The sequence below is a fragment of the Mauremys reevesii genome, linkage group 5 (genome assembly GCF_016161935.1).
Source record: "Mauremys reevesii isolate NIE-2019 linkage group 5, ASM1616193v1, whole genome shotgun sequence".
Classification (NCBI taxonomy): Eukaryota; Metazoa; Chordata; order Testudines; family Geoemydidae; genus Mauremys; species Mauremys reevesii.
Window position 1 is genome coordinate 107,858,641 of NC_052627.1, and position 21,940 is coordinate 107,880,580.

General features: G+C 39.7%; 1 long non-coding RNA gene across 1 annotated transcript in view; it reads right to left on the reverse strand.

Moving 5' to 3' along the window:
• LOC120407084 overlaps window positions 1-9,002 on the reverse strand; it is a 28,253-nt gene extending 19,251 nt beyond the window's left edge. Inside the window, exon 1 of the long non-coding RNA XR_005599782.1 lies at window positions 8,893-9,002. This is a non-coding gene — a long non-coding RNA (uncharacterized LOC120407084). The remainder of the gene's footprint in view (window positions 1-8,892) is intronic.
• Window positions 9,003-21,940: the final 12,938 nt, after the last annotated feature.

The following is a 21,940-nucleotide window of genomic DNA, read 5'->3' on the forward strand; positions in this document are numbered from 1 at the left end:
CAAATTGAACTTTTCCCCTTTAACTCAATTATTATTTATTTGTATGTGACCACCCCTCAACCCCCCCACACCACCCCGCTTTGTATCAGGGCTCCCATTGTTCTAGCTATACATACATGTAGTAAGAGACAGTCCCCACCTTGCAGGGCTTACAGTCTAATTTGAGACAAGCTGAACCAAGAGTGTGAGAAATAAAAGGAAGGAAGGAAAAGGGGAGGCCAATGTTATTGAACATATGATTACATTGTTTCATAGAGTAGCAGTTGCAGAGTGTTCATGTCCTGATGTTGTCAAAGCATCTTAATTAAAATGAATAAAATCATCTCGTCTCATTTGTGGTAAAACCCAGCTATCATTGGTTGGCTAATTGTTTGGGTTTCTTCTAGGCGTCGCGGTAAAGTAAGTCTTGAGTGATTTGGTAGTGGATCCATGTGGGTTTTAAATATGTATGTGAACCACTCTCCAAGTCAATTCAGCCCTCACATAAGTCCAATAGGTAAAACTTATTCATTCCTGAGTTAGTTACATATATATTTGCTCTTTGGGGATTGGCTCCTTATCTTCTTCCATTTCAAGTTTGTCCTCCTTTCCAAAACTTTGTCTGAGGATGCCAAGGACAGTTTCTCACCATCAAAATGGTTGTTATTACAAGCAACTTTCATGGGGACCATACGAGAGTCTCTTTACATCAATATAGGTTCCACCCTGCATAATATGTAATGGTAGCGGGAATACTCTGATTCTGTTTTCAGTGTATTGCCTCTTTAAATTAATGACATCTCTTTGCCTGTCTGCTGAAAAGAAGGTCTGGGAGACAATTCAATCTGACTGTTATAAAGTGGGTAACGCTCAGTGCTCTTGTTCTCAATCTCTACTGGAGACTTACATTTGTTCTTTCTTTGTTGTTTTCCATTGTCTGAAAAAAAAATCAACCAGACAAATGTGCAGCTCTCTGTGTGTGGGAAACATAATGCACTCAAGACCAAGGGAAGGCAATGACAATGGAGGCTGTCAGGGCTTTGCAAGCAGGTGCTCAGCAACTTGCCAGATCAGGCCCTTCATTAATTAATTTCACTTATCTAATTAGTGAGGTTTGCTGAAACAGCTATTGTTTCTCAGCTGTCTTACATGGACGGTTTAGGCTGGCTTGGGTTTATGTTTTCCAGTTATGTGTTCTTCAACAAGCGTAACACAGAATTTACATCTCAAAAGTTCAGAGCGTTGTGTTACAGAATAAATTAACCAACGACCTTTCACTGCCTGGAGTATGCATGTCCTGATGATGTGTCTGAAAAACCTTTTTGTGGCAGAAAAAGATAATAAATTCAAAAAGTTTGGGACTGGGAGTCTGGCTTTCTCTGTCCTTGGTTCAGAGAGGACTATTTTTCACCTCAAAAAAACAGTTCTAGTGGGTGATTACTCACTTTCCCCATCATATTTAAATGACATAATTGACAGCATTTGTTCAAAGGACTGAAGAAGCTGGGATGAAGAAAGACTTTTTTGCATGACTAGAGTTAGGTCTTTCCAGGTCAGGGCTAAGGTGGCGTGAAGGAAAGTCTGGCACCCAAATTGTGAATAAATAGTGTGTCTAGGCTTTGAATAAATAGATTTCATCTGCTACTTCCCAGTGTCTCATCTCTAAAAAGCTCTCTCTGAAACTGAAATATAGCCACATATTACCAGACAATAGGAAAAAGAAAAACAGGTGGGTTTATATGTGAGTTCAAGATGAATTCATCTTATAAGATCAATATCTAAACATCTTAAACTGCATCAGCATTCCTACTCCAATATGTTTTGAACCAAGATATATTAATTCTGGAGGCCTATTGCCCAGGTGAGGCTTTCCCACCTAGAATAACTTTCCAGCGACACAAATTTGGTGTTTTATATATAAAATCTGCTATTTTTCAGAAACCCACAGCTAGATTTACCTACTATTGATGTGAAATGCTGGGGCACTTTGCACAAGGAGGCAGCCCTATGAATTTTAATTTGTGCACATGCATAAGTCTTTACTTAATGAAGAAATTGTTTTTTTCTTTCTTTCCCCACTTCCCCCCAGGATTCTGCCACCTCCTTTCATTTCTAATTTAATTTAAAAGACACAATGACTGAAAGACTCTCAGGAGGATTTCTTAACTCTGTTTCTCAGACACTATGAAGACAATCACTCTCCAACTCAGAACAACAAAACCAAGATCACATAATTTACAGAATGACAAAGTGACAAACAAATTCTATTTGCTGGGTCTCCCCTGCCTTCTTCACACATAGCCTGAACAAAAACATCAAGCTTCTTTCTTCTTCTCTATCATATATGGAAGTCAGAGAGGTAGGTGCCTTTTTAAGTTACTTAAGTCTAAGATTAAGTTGCTAGTGATTCTTTCTAGACAGCAATCTACAAAGTAGAATTAGAATTTGCAGCTATATACAATTTTCTCCCACTTGAAACTCTCACCTTCCAGTAATTTCAGAAACAAGATTGTGTTATTCTTTTTCCTTTGCTGGCAATTCAAATACTATCTTTCCTTTCCCTGGCCTGGGACTGAATATTTACCAGCTTTTCTTAGTCCCATATCAAAGGATCCTGTGCTGCCTAAATTCTAGAGAGAGGCATTTTTTTTTCTTCAATGTGAAGTCCAATCACTCCATCTAGTTTAATTTCTCTTACCTTAGCGCCAGACTTCTCACCTCACAGATCATTAGATTTAAAGAAGGAATAATTTAGCTAATCATTATCATCTCTATCCAGTCTTAATGATCCATGGAAAGTCACTGAGCTCAGCTCCAGGGCAGGTTGACCTACTCAGCAGAAAGGTCAGCCATACTGCAGAAGTGATTTTCATTCTTTAAGTGGATCAGGGCTGTGATGATCTTTGGGGGAAGCAGGATTTTGGTATTCTCCTATGGCCCCTGAAGTTCACTTTATAATGAATGCTTAAAGAAGATCACAAAATGGTTCCCGTTATAAACCCCTGTTTTCAATAACTCATGGTTGTCCAAAAAGACTCTTTTAGGATTAACTTACCAAGTTCCTTTCCACTCAGTCACTTTCTTCTGGAAAATTTTAGCTAATTGCATTAAACTATTATTGGGTTACAAGATCATAGAAAAGGTACCCAGAGTGATGAACTGTAGATGGTGATACTCCTAGAGTTTTAGCTGTTACAAAATGGAAAATATCTGCCCCCTACCAGCCAATCACATAGGGCCTGACCATCTGAATAATGAAGCCAATGGATATAGCCCAGTGTAACAAAATATCACTTGCTGTGCTCAGGCAAACTGAGTTTTTAATCCAGCTAAATGTAAATGTGCACATCTAGGATCAAATAATGTAGTCCATGCTTACAAGATGGGGAACTCTATCCTGGGAAGCAGTGACTCTGAAAAAGATTTGGGGGGGGTGTCATAATGGATAATTAGTTGATCATTAGCTCCCAGTGCAGTGCTGTGACAAAGATGTTAATGTGATCTTTAGATGCATAAAGAGGGAAATCTCAACTAAGAGTAGAGAGGTTATTTTTCCGCTGTATTTGGCATTTGGGCAATCACTCCTGGAATGCTGTGTCCATGTCTGGTGCCCACAGTTCAAAAAGGATGTTGATAAATTCAGAAAAGAGCAATGGGAATGATTAAAGGATTAGAAAATGCCTTATAATGATGAGCTCAATCTAATTAGCTTAACAAAGAGATGATTAAGGGGTGATTTGATCATAGTCTATAAATATCTAGATGGGGGGAGAATATTTGGTAATAGTCTGTTTAATCTAACAAAGAGATGATTAAGGGGTGACTTGATCATAGTCTATAAATATCTAGATGGGGGGGAGAATATTTGGTAATAGTCTGTTTAATCTAACAAAATCCAATGACGGGATGCTGAAACTAGACATTCATATTAGAAATAAGGTATACATTTTTAACAGTGAGGGCAAATTAGCCATTGCAACAATGCATCAAGGACTGTGGTGGATCCTCCATTGCTGTCAATTTTTAAATCAAATTGGATATTTTGTTAAAAGATGTGCTCTACTTCAAAAGGAATTATTCTGGGGAAGTTCTATGGCTGTGCTAGACAGGAAGTCAGATTAGATGATCACAATACTCCCCTGTGGCCTTGTATTCTATGATTGACACTCGTACACTTACAACCTAAAAATATACTGCACATTTTTCTGCTCCTAAAATGTCCACCTGCTTTCCACATAGTGTAGCCAGAGTTGGCTATATTACGAAATGGAGAGTCTGCAGCAGTGTTCCATGTGAGACAACTTTTATCTAGGCTGAGCACCACATTTTTACAGATACTTTTTTCTGCAATCACTCCCTAATGGTTTTACCTGTAGTCTTTCTACTGTAGGTAGGAGTACTTGATTCTTGTTTCACTTTCTCCCAGTGATAGACTTTTTCATCTGTAGAGCAAGCAAGATGAATGAGAGAGTGTTTCACATTTTGGTCTGATAGAGATGCACATAAAAACAAGTTGTGAAACTTATCGAATGCCAAAAATTTGACAAGTATCTAAATGTGAGGCCCCCTTTGAGCTTGAGGCCCAGGCCAAATGGCCCTCCTGGCCCCCCCTCCGATGTCATCTTTGTGGATGAAGCTACTTAATCAAATTAATCTGGTAATTAAAGCACACAATGCTACACCTGATGTTGAGAGTGATAACATTGAAAGTCTTATCAATGACATTCAACAGATTCGTGAACAATGAGATGCGATCCTCACTGAGTCCAAATTAGTAGCACAGAATATTGGCATTTCATCTGAGTTCTCCACCAATCACAACTTACCTACTGAATCCGATGCCAAGCAGCATTATAGGGTCAATGTCTTCCTTTTCAATGCTATTCAATCAGGTCTTACACATCGATTTCAAGTAACTGTGACTAATTTGTACCCTTTTTAGATTTCTTTGGCAGTTCAACAGACTGAGTGGTGAAGATCTACTTTCTGCAGCTGAACAATTTCAGCAACAGTACAACAAAAAGAATCTCAAAAGATTTCAGTGATGAGGTCAATTTTCTCAAACGAATATATTCCACAAACTTTAAATTGGATCGCAAGCCAAAGGAATTGCTTCAAGAAATACTTGAACTTGCACTCTCTGGGGTGTTTCCAAATATCACAGTTGCATTGTGTATTTTTGTCAGCTTGCCTGCATCAATGGCTTCAGGTGAACACACCTTTACCATATTGAAGCAGGTAAAGAACTATCACCATTCAGCTATGAGACAAGAGCATTTGAATGGGCTCACCATGATTAATATCAACTGTGACATTGCACAAAAGCTAGATTTTTCCCTCAATAATTAGTGCATTTGCACAGAAAGGCTAGAAAAGCATTTGTTAAATAAAATATTCAAATTATGTCTAATTCTTTTTTTGGTGCTTTTATTATGTTTTCATGTGTCATCATTTTTTATTTTTATTATGGCTAGGAGCCTCAAAAGCTGAAAGTGGCCCAGACCTCTCTGGACCTTTGAGAGGGCCTGATGGTAACTTACATATTTAGAATAGAACCATCATACTTAGCAGTTTTTGTCCACTGGCCATAAGAGATCTCCTCTTTGGGAAAGATAATTGAGAATGTTGAGTCAAGGCAATTTTGGTGTCAGCCAAAGCCTTCAGGTTTCCTTGGTGTACTTCAGTTGTATCATGCAGATACTACATGTTGCTTGATTATTGCTTATTAGCAGCAGTTAAATATATTTTGATATCATTAAACATAAGGTTTTAACATGCTTGCATTTCCTGGCTCTGTAAATGGTAATGCTCTAAGTGGTCTGTCTTTTTCCTCTCCAGCAGATCACAAAAGATGATTCCATGCAATTGCTTGTTGATACAGAGGCTTCCATTTATTTTGTTACCCCACATATATGCAAATCTGTTGCGGGGGACAGGGAGATGATGTGGGCTGCAATCCATAAGAGTGATAATTCACTAGTGTTAAAATGATTAAGAATAGATATAAATTCCACCCACCATTACCTTTTGCTATTAATACTCTATACTTTCTATCAGTACTACTGACTTTATTTCTCAATAGTCACAATTGCTTTAAGGAATATTGCAGAAGGTTGTTACCTGATTGCTCTTTAACTGCCTGCATTAAAAAAAATGAACAATAAAAGGCTATCTTGAGATATACTATATAGAGAGGAAATTTTAGGCTGAAAGTAAGGTCATTTAAGGTACTCCTGTGTCTTAATAGTCTTTGATAAGCATGATTTACTAGCAGCACAACCTATATTCAAGCAGCTTCTGGAAAACTATATTTTTCAATCTTCACATATGTCATCCCTATATTCTGTATTACTTCACACCTTTAGAAATTTAAGGAAGTGTTTCAACACTTTAATGCATATGAAAAACAAAAATTTTATTGTTTCTGAAGGCAATATATGAGGCTGAGGTCACTCACTCAGCTGAGTGTTGCTGGAGTGCTATAGCACTTGCACCACAAATAACATGAGGGTACCCTTTCATCTAATCTTCTGGCTTTCAATTTTTTTAAAGCAACAATATGAATATTTAGTTCTATTTACTTTTTACTACCCTCCACTTTGCTGGATTGCATGAGGTTTTACAAACCTCATGCTAATACTGTACCATTAGGATTCCAGTCCAGCCACAAAGTCTGCATTTGTTTAAAATGTATTAAATAGTAACTCTAGCCTCCATGGAGCAAAGGACTCTGCAACTGACACCAGTTATGGAAAGGATACAGATATTTAGAAAATGCCAGTAATGAAAAACAAGATGGGATTCCATATCTACTATGTGGAAAATTATAGCAGCATGTAAAAACAAATATTGCTATGGGTATATAGAGTATCTACTGCTCTCTAGATAGCTTTACGAAATTAAGTTGGCAGAATTGCACAGATTATTGGGAGAAAGGAGGAAATGTTAATACATTAATAAGAATTAAGCCTACTTTCTTCCTCTAAGTATAGTTGTTGACTGGGTCAATATTGGACTGAAATAGTTCTCAGATTTCACCAAGAACTAAATCTGTCCTCATTTCCTATGTGCAAAGTTCTAGATCTGAACCAACAGGGATGTTGAAAGACAAAGTTTAAATGGGTGTTCCAGTCTGTCAGATTAAAAAGTCTTCTTTTGAAGAATAAGAATCAACTATTGAGCTCAGAATCAGAAGATATTGTATTTGACCCAGTAGTCCTAGGAAGAGGGGGGTTATTCTCCTACAACAACTTGTTCTTATCTGCACTGAACAGGCAGCTTAGAGAATATACTTTACAACTTTTTTTAGAAACACAAATTCAGAAGTTGTAACACTATTGCATATGTTACTACAACAGTTTAGCACTCATACAGCTTAGTCTTCTCAGAATTTTCAGAAAATGGATCACCATCAATTGCTGTAGTATGCTGAAAGTTGTTCTTCACTCACTAGAACCCACAGTTGGAATGAAGAGCATAAAGCTCTCATCCCTAAGGCAGTACTGTCATGTGATTTGATCAATAAAACATTATCTTATCACCATGTCATCCCTGTTATCTACCACCTTCATTGACTCCCTCTCCAGTTCAAAGACTTATTGAACTTTCTGTTGTGCTGTCCAAAACTTCATTTACTTTCTCTGCTCTGTGCTCTTGGCTCTGTTCCAGTTCGGGACAATGGGCAAGCTGAGCTTGTTGTAGCACCAGGAGAGAGAGGCAACAAGGTCTTTGTGCCTCCTGGACCATGGAGATGTAATCTGGAGCAGTCCTGGCCAGAGCTGATTGGAAAACAGAATTTCCATTCCACAAGAAACTCTGACATTTTGAAATTTGTTTGAATTCTTAATCAGACAAAGGTCAATGTTTAACTTTTCAAAAATTTCTGGCAAAATGAAAATTCTCAAATTTCAGTTTGGAAACATTGTATCATTTCGTTTTGATAATGTTTATATTAGTGATTCATTTAAAACATTTATAGAATACAAAAATCAAAACTAAATAAAATAAAGTTGAAACACTGTTTTTACCTTTTCAAAATGGAACGTTTCAACACTATTGAAAGTTTAAATGTCCTGACTTTCTCCTACCAAAAATGTCATTGCGTTTGCACATTTCCACAAAAATTTTGGATCAGCTCTAGTCTTGGCTCCACACACAGCAACAGACCTGGCTAGGTGCACTGAAGACGAAAGCTGTACCTCCTCAGAGCACTGCAGCTCCATTCTGCCTCTTTCTCTGAGCTGAGCCTATCAGCTCAGTCTAGCCCTAATAAACAGTGATTAGAGCTGTAATTTGGTATGTTGTTGCTATAACCATCCTATAATCAATCAGACCAATACCATTTTTAACCATTAGAGGTATAGGACTGGTTCCCTCAGCCAGTATAAAATAATGTAGCCCCATTGACTTCAATACAGCTACTTTGATTAACCCTAAGAGCCTAGCCTATATCATTTAAAACCACTGTACATTCCAATAAACCACTTTAAGCATAATAGAAGTGATTAGTTTCTCCTCAGAGTATATTGTCCTGGAACCAATTACATTTTTCTAGTATAAATGTAATTGTTCATTAAAAAATTCAGGACACTGTACCATGCATATTTCAAACCAGTGTATATTCAACCCAACCAAAGCCGTGCATCAGTAGTTGATTTCTTTAGCCATATATTGCCTTTCAGAGCCATGCATTACTGTGTTTTCATTTATAAAGTGTTGACCTATAGCACAAAAAGAAAAGGAATGGAATGGAGATGGAATACAGTGTTAGAACTGACAAATGTAAGTACTCTCATAGAATAATTTTATTTTCATTTTTAAGACGTGCCTATGACTCATTGTAGAAGCATGTGCTACAGAAAAACATTCACAAATCTTACTGAATGAGTCATTAACTCCTTCCCAGCCACTCACCCATTCTGAAGTCAATGTGATCAGCACCACCAAAAACAAGATGTGTGCACAGAGCTGAACTTCCATGTGTGATAAAAGGAGTCTCAGCTGCCTGCATGGTACTATCTTCTCTATCCTCTGAACCCTATAAAGCACAGTAGAGTAAAAACAAGTCAGAACCTTAGGGTATATACCCTACACAACTCTCTACATGCCCAAGCTATGCCTCCCTCGTCTACACTGCTCCTACCAGAGCCTTTCTCTCTAATGTGCAACTACACATACCCTATATACCACCACATGCGTAGAAAAGGTTTTAAGCACCTAAATCCCTGGTTTAAAACATCTAGATTACCCCTAGTTCCTACCTGAAAAGCTAAAAATCTCATTCTAGACTTGATGCAATTTATGAGAGCAAAATTTGGGAAGATAAAGGACCAATGAGAATAACAGGCTTGCTATATGCTTGTTCTGGTGCTTCCCATAGGTAAAAATATATATGTGCAAAATAATATTTAGACTGTTTATTAATGAAAGCAAGCAAATTTTGAAAACTCATGCTTCCAATAGGATTATTACAGTGAGTTTGTTCTGTCAATTTTATTTCAGCTCCAATGCTTGGTACAATTGCAATTTCTGACCAATGGCAATCTGAACCCTTTAATTATATTCTCTCCATTGCAAGTGCATTCCATTTGAAGATAAGTAAGATTTCACACCTTTAGGGGCTGGCATGCTACATTTTGCAACACTAGCAAACACGGTGGCTCTATTAACTAAATAAAAATATTTAAGATTAACTCAGGATGGCATGGAATAGCCTGTCATGTGATATGAGCAATGTCATCATTAACCTCTAAGGTCATGTTAGCCTATTACTGAAGTGCCAGAAAACACTCTGAGATTAGATTAGACAAACTATTACCTCATTATTGAATGAACAAATCTCAGCTGTATTTGAGTTACTTTTACATACATTATGTCCTTATCTATTTTATTTCTGATACAGCTATTTCTGCAGTTGGTATAAAATGTTTAAAAAAATATGAGATTGGCTTTTGCTGCTTGAACTAACAAACCTATTTTGTGCAGGACATACTATCAAAATTAAATGTTTGCATTGCATTGTACTGCAATGGAACGCAATGAAGAGAGTACAGTATGTTTATTGGATTTAACCTGGAATTAAATTACTGTCACAAAAAAATCATGCCATAAATTATAAACATTTTATTCCTTTTACTGCAGAGGTTGAAACCTTAAATTAAGTCCTCAAACAAGATAGGAATTTAGATATTACAGGGTAAATGTTCAGTGCAGCATGCTAGAAATTAGATGCCCAGATCCTAGTATCATTATAAGAAGTTCCCCTCCTAATTCCCAATAAATCATTTATATTAGGATATAAATGTTTAATACTAATAGAATTGCATCTAGCAGGGCAAACAGTTTTGATACATTTTCTGATTTATATACGGCTGCTATACTTAGGTTAGCATAATGCATACTGTTTGAGCATTCTTGTCTTGACAAGCTTCTATTCCTCAGAGTTATTAGCCACCTAAATAAAACCACCTGCTGATAACAAAGATAAGAGAATAGGAAATTCTTGTCAGGGCAACCACAAAGGAAATACATAGGTTCAGGTTACCATAATCCATAAATATCTCTCTGTATAGAGTAAAAGCCTGATCCTAAGTCCATTGAATTCAATGGGAATCTTTACACCAAGATCAATGGGCTTTGGATCGGGCCCTAACTAAGCCTAAGATGCCATTAGCAAAGGTAAACCCAGAAGAAAAGCCAACATCAAGTGTTTCCTGGTAAATTTAACATGATTTATGTGCTATGCAAATGAATGGATTTTTCAACGAATTGCAGGCTTTGCTACTGAAGCATTAGCGGTCACCAAAATAATCAGACATGTGGGGATAGCCTGAGGATAGGACTAGGATTTCCCCCGCCCCTTTTTTGCCTTCTCAAACATATAGGAGTTATCCTACTCACTCACACCAGTGGCCCATGTAGTCCAGTGTCCTCACACTGTCCCATATAGTCCAGTACCAAGGGCTTCAGGAGAAAGTAAGATAAATCCCATAATAGGCAATTATAGAATAACATGCCCATGGGGAAAGTTTTTTCCCTAACCCCTATCAGTTCAAAGTTAGCATATTCCCAGAAGCACAAGTACACAACTGCACCTTCCTGTGTTATCCATGGGGTTTTATTGGCTGCTTATTAAATTAAGGAAACAAATATTTTATAATCTTTTATCTCTTTTTTTTTTGACCTATTACTTCCTTCCCAATTTTCATACAGTTCCAGGAAAGCCCAAGTTCAGAAATCTGGTCTTTCTACCTCCCCTGTTAAGACTGCAGTGAAGTATTGCACTCTGTCTGCTAGTTCCTATAAGGCAGTTGCGGCTCACTCCCTATCTGGGGGAGACCACACCCCGTTGCTACAATGTTTCTGGAGTGACTCAGAAATTAGCCGACCCTTAATCACTCTGGCCTGCAGCCTGGCAGAGCAATATGGCAGTCTAGGGGGAATCAGCTCCCTGGCAGGACAGTCAGCAAAACTGTCGGGCATCTAGTTCGGGTGGGCGACAGACCAGTGCAGGCTTCTTGGCCTGCAGATGGGGAGGCTGCCACCCCCAAGGGTGTGGTGGCAGAGGGTAGGGGGATGCAGGCCCACTCACTCCACTTTGTCCCAGCCCAGGGTTCTAACAGTAGCAGAGTGGTCCACCACAGCAGGGAAATCCATCCACAACACGCTGGCTGGCTTACAGTTAATAACACAGCTGACCCCTATTTGGCTTCCCTGGGCGCCTTTCTACACTCCCAGTCAGGAGGTACTGGGGTTCCAGGGTTGTCATTCGTCTCACTGGGGTAAATGGCTAGTGGCGCCCCAACAGCTCCTTGGTGTTCCCAGTGTCTGGGAGCTCTGGCAGTCCCTCTGGGTCTCTGGCACTGTAGTGGCATCTGTTGGGTCTGGGCTCCTCTGGCAGCTCTCCTTCAAGTGAGCTGGAGGGCCTGCCTTTTATATTTCTGGTTCCTGTCCTGCCCTTCTGCTTTTGGTGTGGCAGCTGTGGGTTTCTTGGCTCTGACCACCAAGGGGCAGTTGTGGGTCTCTCCCTTCCATCAGGTTGGGACACCACGCCCCCTTGCTACAGTTTCCCTACAAGTTTGGAAATAGAACATCAGGTGCACAGTAAGATGGAGACCCAGCACTGAAGCAATAACAGAATACATCTCTGTTTTCCATTTTAATCAGGGCTTTGGAGCAGAGCCCAGAGCTGGAGCACGGAGCAGCTCTGGAGCAGTGAAGCTGCAGGTTTTTGCCTGGAGCTGGAGTGGAGCCAGAGCACAGCTCCAAAGCCCTGATTTTAATTTGAAAAAATTCAAAACAAAGTATATGGGTCTTATTTCGCAGTTATTCCATTCTTATGTTTGCCATGGGGATGGAAGAGGGAAGCAAAGGTGTCTTCACTCACCTTTGCCCTCACCATATTCAGGGCACAGGCCAGCCTGGCCTACAGTGTAAGTTAGAGCAGTCTCAAGGCTGCTTGAATGTATGTTCAGCTTCCTATGGCCCCTTATGTGTCCTGAGCAGGAAAGAATAGCTATAGTGCACTACACTCTGGCCACACCCCTCACACGCTCTTGACACACTCCTGATCTTCCCCCTATCAGAGTTGGACACATATAGACCCCTTACTCCAGTTCCAGTCACAGAGCCCCTATGCACAGTGGACATTCTCAGGAGCTGTTTTCTCACACTTACAGTCTCTTGATGCTGCCAGAGCAGCATAAAAGGAGCTTTACATGTCAGACCCAGACATTTTTTAATGTTCTTATTTGAGGCTAGTGCAATGTGTTTGTCTTTTACTTCCTGTATCATTTTGTTAGCACTCTGCAAATCACTCCTGCAGCCCGTGGGTCAAGAATACGCAGCTACAGTTCTGTAATAGCTAGTGATCTTATTTTACTTAATTTCTACTTACTGTAGTGTTCTCCTGTGTGTTTTCTTTTCCCCATGTGGGATCAATAGTTTATTACTAAATAATTGGCAGTCCTAAATGTAAGTTATTTTTTTTTAAATACTTAATTTGAAATTTTGTTTCCTAAACTTCCCCAGGGCTCTGATATTTCAAATGTTTCCTATAAGATAAAGGCACTCTGCTCTTTGGTTAGTGTGAGGTGTATCCTGCCACTTCCTGTAATGAATATTAGGTAAATGTACTCTTTGAAACATAGTCAGGCTTTGGTCATAGTTGTAACTTTTGACCCACCCATCTATCAGTGCTAAGGAAATTAAAACTCACACGGAGGTATCAGTTGTCGCAAAATCAGAGCAGGTATATGTAATTACACAATGCAGGATATAATGTACCATGTACTCTTTGCTTAGCTCAATTCCCAAACACTGCATAGAACCTGCAGCCTAGAAGGCATGGCCTTATTCCACTCAGTCTTTCAGTCCCAAAAGCAGGATGCAGACACAGAAATCAGACCCATTAGCTGCCCTAATAGTGCCATTGGAGAAGAGATAAGATGCTTTTGAACATGTCTGAAACCAAATCACATTAATTGATTTTTGGAAAGAATTTTACATAATTAAAACTTGTATTAGGCTGGATTTCTGAAAATATATCCTTGGCTACTAATCACAGATCATGATTCCCCAAATACAAAACTTCATTAAGGCATAATTAATGCTATAAATGCATGACAACTACTTCAGAAAATGTGTCATTAAAATTAGAGAGTAGCCAAAACTGAACACTCAAATACAGTGGTGCATGGAATGGTATAGCTAGATGGAATCATTCATTTATTCATTAAATCTGGCCTGGGTTGGAGCCTCAGATGGTGTAAAATTAAGGTGACCAGATGTCCTGATTTTATAGGGACAGTCCCGATTTTTGGGTCTTTCTTATATAGGCGCCTATTACCCCCCAGCCCTGTCCCGATTTTTCACATTTGCTGTCTGGTCACCCTATCTAAAATATAGAAGTTCGGGTAACGCAAAGGAAACAGACACTGGTCAAAACTGGCCAAGTGAGATTTTGACCAGTAGAGGAAATATCATAGATTGGCATAAAGCTGGCAGAGCCAACTCCTGCTCCAGCTGCCCCCACACCTTATTGTAGGGGTCTAAAGTGAGGGGAGAAAAGAAGGGGGCAGTTCTAGGAAGAAAATGTGAGCCTGTGACACGCAGCTCTTTTTCCAGGTTTGTTAGCAAGAAGAGGGAGAAAAGGCTCAGCTTATCTTTGTTTTGTAGTCACAACCACTATTCAGTATTCTTGGGAGCCACACTGCTCAAACCCCCATAGTACTCAAAGGCAGTGGGTGAAAAGAACTGAGTTTTTTAAAAATGAATGACAAAATTGTAAATTTTTCAGGATTCTGAATTAAAAAGGTCCAACAACATGAAAATTAAACCCGGGTTCAGTCATGTTAATGGCACAAATTGACTCAAATAGGGTCATATTGTCAAGTTCTTTACAAAATTAAAAGCTGTATTTTGACACTGAGAAAATGTAACCATACTACACTGCAGTATAAATAATCTACAGAATTAAATTCATGTACTATAGAGGATTTTGCCTTTAAAACATAAGCCACAATTAGTTCAAATATTAACCTCTCACTTGTAAAAACTATGGGGGGATATTGTCAAAACTCACATTGATTTGAGTGGGGCCATCAATTCATCTCAAAAGCCCCAATTCTGCACATGTGCTTTATTTGCAGGACTGGGGCATAAACTTCTCCACCCGTTTATCTTTAAACCGAGAGAAATTATTAACAATATCTATATCTGACTTCTCAGTCCCTGTCCTCAAAGGAAACCTGCACAACATCTTCAAAAGATGAGCCTGCGAACTTAACTCATAACTCTGGTCTTAACAGCAACACTGGTTTTATGGCTCATTGCAACAATTTGTAACGCACCCTACTGCCTGCTATCCCTCCATTACCCACTTCATTTAAAGTGATCTCCTACAGCATTTGTGAACCCCTTAAGCTTAACAATCTGTCCCAACTTGTATTTAGCTTACACACTCTGATTACCATGAGGAAAACCTCTGTGAAGCTGAAAACCTTGTCCCTTCCACCAACAGAAGTTGGTCCAATAAATGATATTACTTCACCTACCTTGTCTCTCTCATATCCTGGTACCAACATAGCTACAACAACACTGCAGAGAAATTATTGTCAACTTCATTATAGCTGTGTGTATATGTAGCAGTAATATGAAGTGGTTTTGTCTGAGTGTAATAGTAAACACTACTATCTTCATTTTTTGGACGTGGAAACTGAAGCACAGAGAGAAGAAATGACTTGCAGAACATCACACAGCAAGTCTGTGGCAGAGATAAAAAGAGAATCCAGCTTTCTTGTTCTTTAGGTGTCTGCTTTAACCATAGCCTAATCCATACTGACTGGAAGGTCTGGTCCCTTCAATGTACAGTAGGCATGTTTTGGTTGACATTTTATTTTAGTAAATATAAGAATATAAATAAGCAAAGGTTCAACCTGTCAAAATACAACATGACTTATAAATGTGGGCAAGAAACAACAAGAAGCACAATATGATGAGAAAGTGGCTTGAGTCAGAAAGCCACTGTGGTCCTGTCTGAATCTGAGCTTCAGGTGTGTTTGGATTCAGGGTTTTGATTCACCTTTGAAAGACAGGCTGAGTCTACACTGAGAAGCAAGAAAGAGTGACGATGTAGTAACAATAAGCCATTAGTGATGCGACCCTGTGCAGGCTCCTAACCTCTCACCTGCATTTGTACATAGTTATTCTTTGAAATCTTGTCCTGGCATTTCCGATTTACTCATTGCTATAAGGGCCTGGGTAAAAGACCAACGGCCTTGAAAGCCATTGAAACATACATGCTTAAAGTTAGCCATATGCAAAAAAGACAGGACAGCAGGGGTGAAAGTAACTTAAAGGATTTACCAGTACTCCTGAGTCCTGAGGTGGGTGCGGGGCCTCAACTGGAAGAGGCATGGCCTCTACCAGAAGAGGCAAGGCCTTTAAATCCCCGGGACTGTGGTAGCAGCAGCTGGGAGCTCCGGGCCCTTTAAATCACCCCCGGAGCTCCCAGCTGCAGAGGCAGCTGGGAGCCCCGGGGTGATTTAAAGAGCCTGGGGCTCCAGCTGCTGCTACCACAGTGGAGCCCCAGGCACTTTGAATCACCATCAGAGGGGGCTCCTGGCCTCTGGCGGAGCTTTAAAGGGCCTGGGGCTCTGCTGCAGTAGTGGCAGCTGGGAGCCCCTGGCCCTTTAAATCACCGCCAGAGCCCTGCCGCCGCTACCCCAGGGCTCCAGCAGTGGGGCTCGGGTGGCGATTTAAAGGGCCCCAGAGGGTAGCCACAATGGGAGACCCGAGCCCTTTAAATCACCACCCGAGCCGCGCTGCCGGAGCCCCAGGGTAGCAGCAGCAGCCGGTGGCTTTGGCGGTGATTTAAAGGGCCTGAGGCTCCGGCTGCTGCTACCACCCTGGGCCCTTTAAATCATCCCTGGAGCCCTGTTGCCGGAGCCCTAGGGAGGCGGCGGCAGGTCTCCGGTGTCTATTTTAAGGGCTAGGGCAGTAGCAGCTGCCACAGCCCCGGATCCTTTAAATAGCCACCAGAGCCCCACTGCATCTACCCTCCCCTCCTGCACCCCAGGCTCAGCTCTAGCCCCAGTGCTCCAGGGAGCCCCTAGCACCGCCACGTTCCTGGCTCCAGGTTTTCTCCCCCTGCCCCACCTCAGCTCCTCTCTGAACTCCCCACTTCAGGTTTCCCCAACCTCCTGTCCAGCCCGGCCTGGCCCCACGTCTCTGGTTTCAGCTGCTGCTCCAGGGACCCCAAGATGGAAACGCAGCGGCTGCCCATGGTGGAGATGGCCTGGGCTTGGCCCAACATCCAATGTGGCGGCACCGCTGCGGCACAGGCCACCTCATCTGCTAGCCACCTGCCCCAGCAGGAGCCAGAGGTGGGAGCCCCCAAACTGGCCAGGGCACCTGGGCACAGGTCCCATGGGCCCATGAATTAATCTGCTACTGAGTGTAATTTGTATACATGACTTATAAAACTCCCCCCATTACAATCTACATGATATCTCTCAGTCTTAGATTTCAATTCTGTATTTCTGAATCACCTTCAAGATATTTATTAAAATGTTTAGCCAAACAGCTCCTTATTAACTATACATATTAGAATGAATAAATTCATAAGTAAATTCAGCAAATATCACTGGTAATTTATGAGTTCTCAGCTGGGTCCCTAACCAACTGAACATGATTACATCAAACCAGGAACGTTGTTTAAGTCATTTTGTCCATTTTTTTACTCCTTTTGGGAGATCTACTTCCACATACAGAGAGAACAGACATATTCTAAGAGTTGCATGTTTGGGACAGCGCTATTTTTATAGTCCCTAAAATAAATGACAGAGCTATTTTCATAAATGCTTTAACTGAAGATGCAATCAAAAAATAGAGAAACTGAGACTAATTCTCATCTCATCTACACCAACCTAACACTGGTGTAACTCTACTGATCTCATTAGAAGTGTTCCTGATGTACATCTGTACAGCTGAAAGCAGAATCAGGTCCAGAGAATGTGATGATAGTTGGTGACAGAATCTTTCCCTTAGAATTTGCATATGCAATTTTTTATTGCCCACCCTAATGTTATGGTACCAACACTGTTATTTATTTGATTTGTATATTACAATCATATACTACACAACAATAATTTTTCTTAACACTTTTAATCATGTACAGTTTCTTTGCTCGAGCCGTCTGGTCCAACAAGAGTTGTTGCCATAATCAAGTGCAAGCATTTCTTGCACTATCTGTATCCTGGCATTTCAGTGCCAACTTAATAGCAGTTTTTAAGGATAACTAATACTACTTTCAATCATTTCCCAGTCCCTCCCCAATATCTGTTTGCAACCCTATGCTAAAGAAGATTAACAGCACGATGGATTCTAGTAAAGATGTAGTGATCATCCAACAATCTATATTTCAGGTCACTGCAAAGGCCATGGAGAAGAAGCATTACTGACATTTGCTGAATGATCTGAGGCTGAGTGTGTCTCACTCTAGATTAGAATTTATTGCACTTCATCTGTCAATAGAAGTGACAAATTACTACAGCTGCGGAGGCTCACTTCTCTCCCAACAAACTATATAAAAGAGGCCATTGTAGGTTCATCCATCTTTATTTCAACATCTCAAACTTACTATAATTGTAATTAATTTTGTAGCTTTGAGAATAAAATTTAAAAAATTGATTTCAGTCTAAAGAAAAATGGATTTCATTTTATGGCCTTCACTGGGTCTCTTTTGGACTGACCTCAGTATAAAAAGAGGCAATGCCATTTCAGCCCTTTAATACACTATCTGCTCCTTATTTTAGTAGAGAGTCATCAAAATACTGACTTTACACAAGCCCATAGCAGATTTGAGTTTGCATACAAGCAGCTCCTGAGATGTATCTATAATGATGAAGAAAGATCATAATTTGTTCTCTAATGAGAGGGGTTTTTTAATACTTCTATAAAAATTAATTGAGATAGATCTGCATGGAGCTATCATGTCAGCTATGGGTGATCTGGATTTTGATGAAGGACAAATACCATACAGACATCAGTGGCAGCTCATTCCCCTCACCAAGACAAGAGGATAAATGGATTACAAAATCCTCAACGTGCCTACCATGAAAAGAAAACATCTGCAGATTTTTGGATCTGATCCTAAGAGATGCTGTGAGCTTCCAGTAAAGTGCGGGTCACCTCTAATTTCTATTGACTGCCACAGGAGTTAAGGGCACTCAGCACTTCCCTGGAGGCACCTTAAGAGTTGTAGAATTTGGATCTTCGGTCTAAAAATAAGGAATATAATTCTATATAGGACCATACTTTCATAAAATATCAACAGATTCACAGACAGAAAGCTGACCTTGAGTTTAAACAATATTTATCATTTGCCTCACACTTGAAATAAATAACTTACCTAAAGACCATACACAAAATACTCACTTTCCAACAGTCTACAAAGTTCCTTAGTCTTAAATAACATGTATCTCCTCTTTAGACATCTGTAAAAATTATTGCTGCATGTTTGTTAATTATTTTATGAGTTATATTGCCCTGTCTAGTGCCAATGCCAAAATACCTAAGAAGGTAATGTAATTGTGAATTCTCTGTCCCAATGTATCATTTAGGAAGATGGCTTAAGCCTTTCTCTTCTTAACACCCCCTCTCTAAGCATTTACTTAAGGGAATATACATAATTTCATTTTGCTGATGTTTGAAATCCAAAGGCTGTCAGGTTAGGATTGAAGAAGGGAACCAACATTTGGGGGTCTACATTTTCAGAATTACCTGTGAGCAATTGTGATCATTTGTTTCTATAGCTGGCCAGAAAAGTGCCTGCCTGGAAATGTGTTATGATTACACATAATGTTGTGGTAACTCAACATCGATTTATGCACATACAATTATAACAATTTGACACTGGATGTTTACCCAACCATCTCCAAATCAATTGTGTCTGCACAGCTGCATTGAAATCGCACTTGCTTAGCCTTTCTTGTCAGCTTTCTTTAATTCCTACTTGCTCTCATGGCAGAAATATGATGTCAATAGCCTTTCTCACAGGCATTTCCACTTCCATTTTGGCATGAACTAGGAAGTGTAGCATTGCACTACAATTAACTGTATATTAAATAAATTATCCAGAATATTTTTAACCTCAAAATCAGCTACACTGAATTTTGGTTCAAGTTTCTTGCAAAAGTTTTGAGCTGGTTCTCACTTTATCCAAACTAGTTTGTAAATTCTTATTTTTCATGTCAATAAAAGGACTTTGGCACCTCCTTAAGCCAAAGGTAAACTCCAGCGCCATTACCTAGAAAACCTTTCCAAATATGAGAGTCTATTTTTATTGTAATATGTAACAACTGGACAACTGCTATAAAAATAATAACTATCAAACATACCAAGGGCCCAACTCATTGTTGTCCTGCAACCTGTGTAGTCATTTACATGTCTCACCAGTGTTAATTGGGTGTAACACACTGTCATTCTGATTTGCCAACTGTTTACACCCACATTGCATGGGTTTAAATGTACAGGGCAATAGCCAATTAATCCCAAATCGATTCCATGCAATTCTGAACATCCACAAGGCTCATTGAAACTAATGGGAGCTGAGAGCATTCTGCATCTTGCAGGATCTTAATGCAAAAACATTCTACTTGATGAAGCAAAGCCAGACCTCTACACCAGGATGTCAAGGCTGGTTTGTCTGAGCCCAAGTCTGCTTTTTTTCTCTTTGTGTAAACACTTTCTTCAAGTAGAAAATGAAATAACCATTGATACAAAGCATCTGAAAATGACATTTTGTGAGGAAATCTGTGATACATTAGCTATGTTTTCTTTTTCTTCATAAATTATAAGGCCAGAAGGGACCATTCTGATCATCTAGGTCTCACCTCCTGTTTAAAACAGTCCCTGAATTAATTCCTAGTTATCTTTTAGAAAAACTTTCCAATCGTGATTTTAAAATTTCCAGTGAGAATTTTTAAGAATCCACTGTGTCCCTGGGGAAATGTTAATTTCCCTCACTACTAAAAATGTGCACCTTATTTCTAGTCTGAATTTTTTCTAGTTTCAACTTCTTGCCACTGGATCTTGTTATATCTTTGTTAGATTGAAGAGTCCTCTTCTCTTAAATTTCTCTTCCTCATTTAGGTACTTATAAACTATGATTAAATCACCTCTTACCCTTCTCTTCGTCAAACTAAACAGAATGTGTTCCTTAAGTATTTTGCTTTAAGGCATGTTTTCCAATCATTTAATCATTCTCATGGCTCTTCTCTGAACCCTCTCCAATTTATCAACATCCTTCTTGAATCGTGGACACGAGAACTGGCTGCACTATTCCAATAGCAGTCACAAATACAGAAGTAATATAACCTCCCTACTCCTACTCAAAATTCCCCTGTTTCTAGAGTGAAGGATCACATATTACCTTTTGGCCACAATGTTGCACCGAGAGCTCACATTCATCTGATTATCTGACCCCTAAGTCCTTTTCAGAGTCACTACTTCCCAAGATAGAGGCTCCCATCCTATAATTATGGCCTATAGTCTTTGTTCCTATAGTCTTTGTTCCTAGATATATGACTTTACAGTTGACCATATTAAAATGAATAGTTTGCTTGTGCATAGTTTATGATGCAATCCAGCTCACTCTGTATCAATGACAGGGGCATCTCCAGGCTCCAGCACACCAAGCATGTGCTTGGGGCGGCACGCCGCGGGGGGGCGCTCTGCGAGAGGTCCACCGGAGCCGCGGGACCGGCGACCAGCAGAGCGCCCCCTGCCGCGTGCCGCCCTGCTTGGGGCGGTGAAATGGCTAGAGCCGCCCCAATCAATGATCCATCCTGTTTGTTATTTACCACTTCCCTGTTCTTTGTGGCATCTGCAAACTTTATGAGTAATGATTTTATGCTTTCTTTCAGGTCATTGATGAAAAATATTAAATACCATAGGGCCAAGAACTGATCCCTGATGTACCAACTAGAAACAAACCTGTTTAATAATGATTCCCCATTTACAATTACCCTGTCAGTTAACCAGTTTTTAATCCATGCCATGTTAATTTTGTAACATTCTAACTGATCTATGTTGAGCAACTTGGCATCTTAAAAATAAATTTAGGGCAAAGTTGTGCCTTCAGTTACTCCCATGCAATCACATTATTAATGAGGGCAGAATTTCTCTTTTTCCTTAGTTATTCTTTTCTTACCATTCATTATTGATGATGTGTTCATTCCCTCAATAATGTCTTGCAACCTACAACGTAATTTATAAACAGCTTTTTAAATTTTATTAGTCATGAAAGAGCAACCAGATAAAGTCATTAAAAAGAGATTACAGATTAATGAAAGGTTAACCATGTATTTTTAATATATACTTTAATATAAACTTTCACTAAGGAATGACATTATATGTATATAATGTCATTCCTTAGGGAAAGTTTCTAAAAGATTAACAT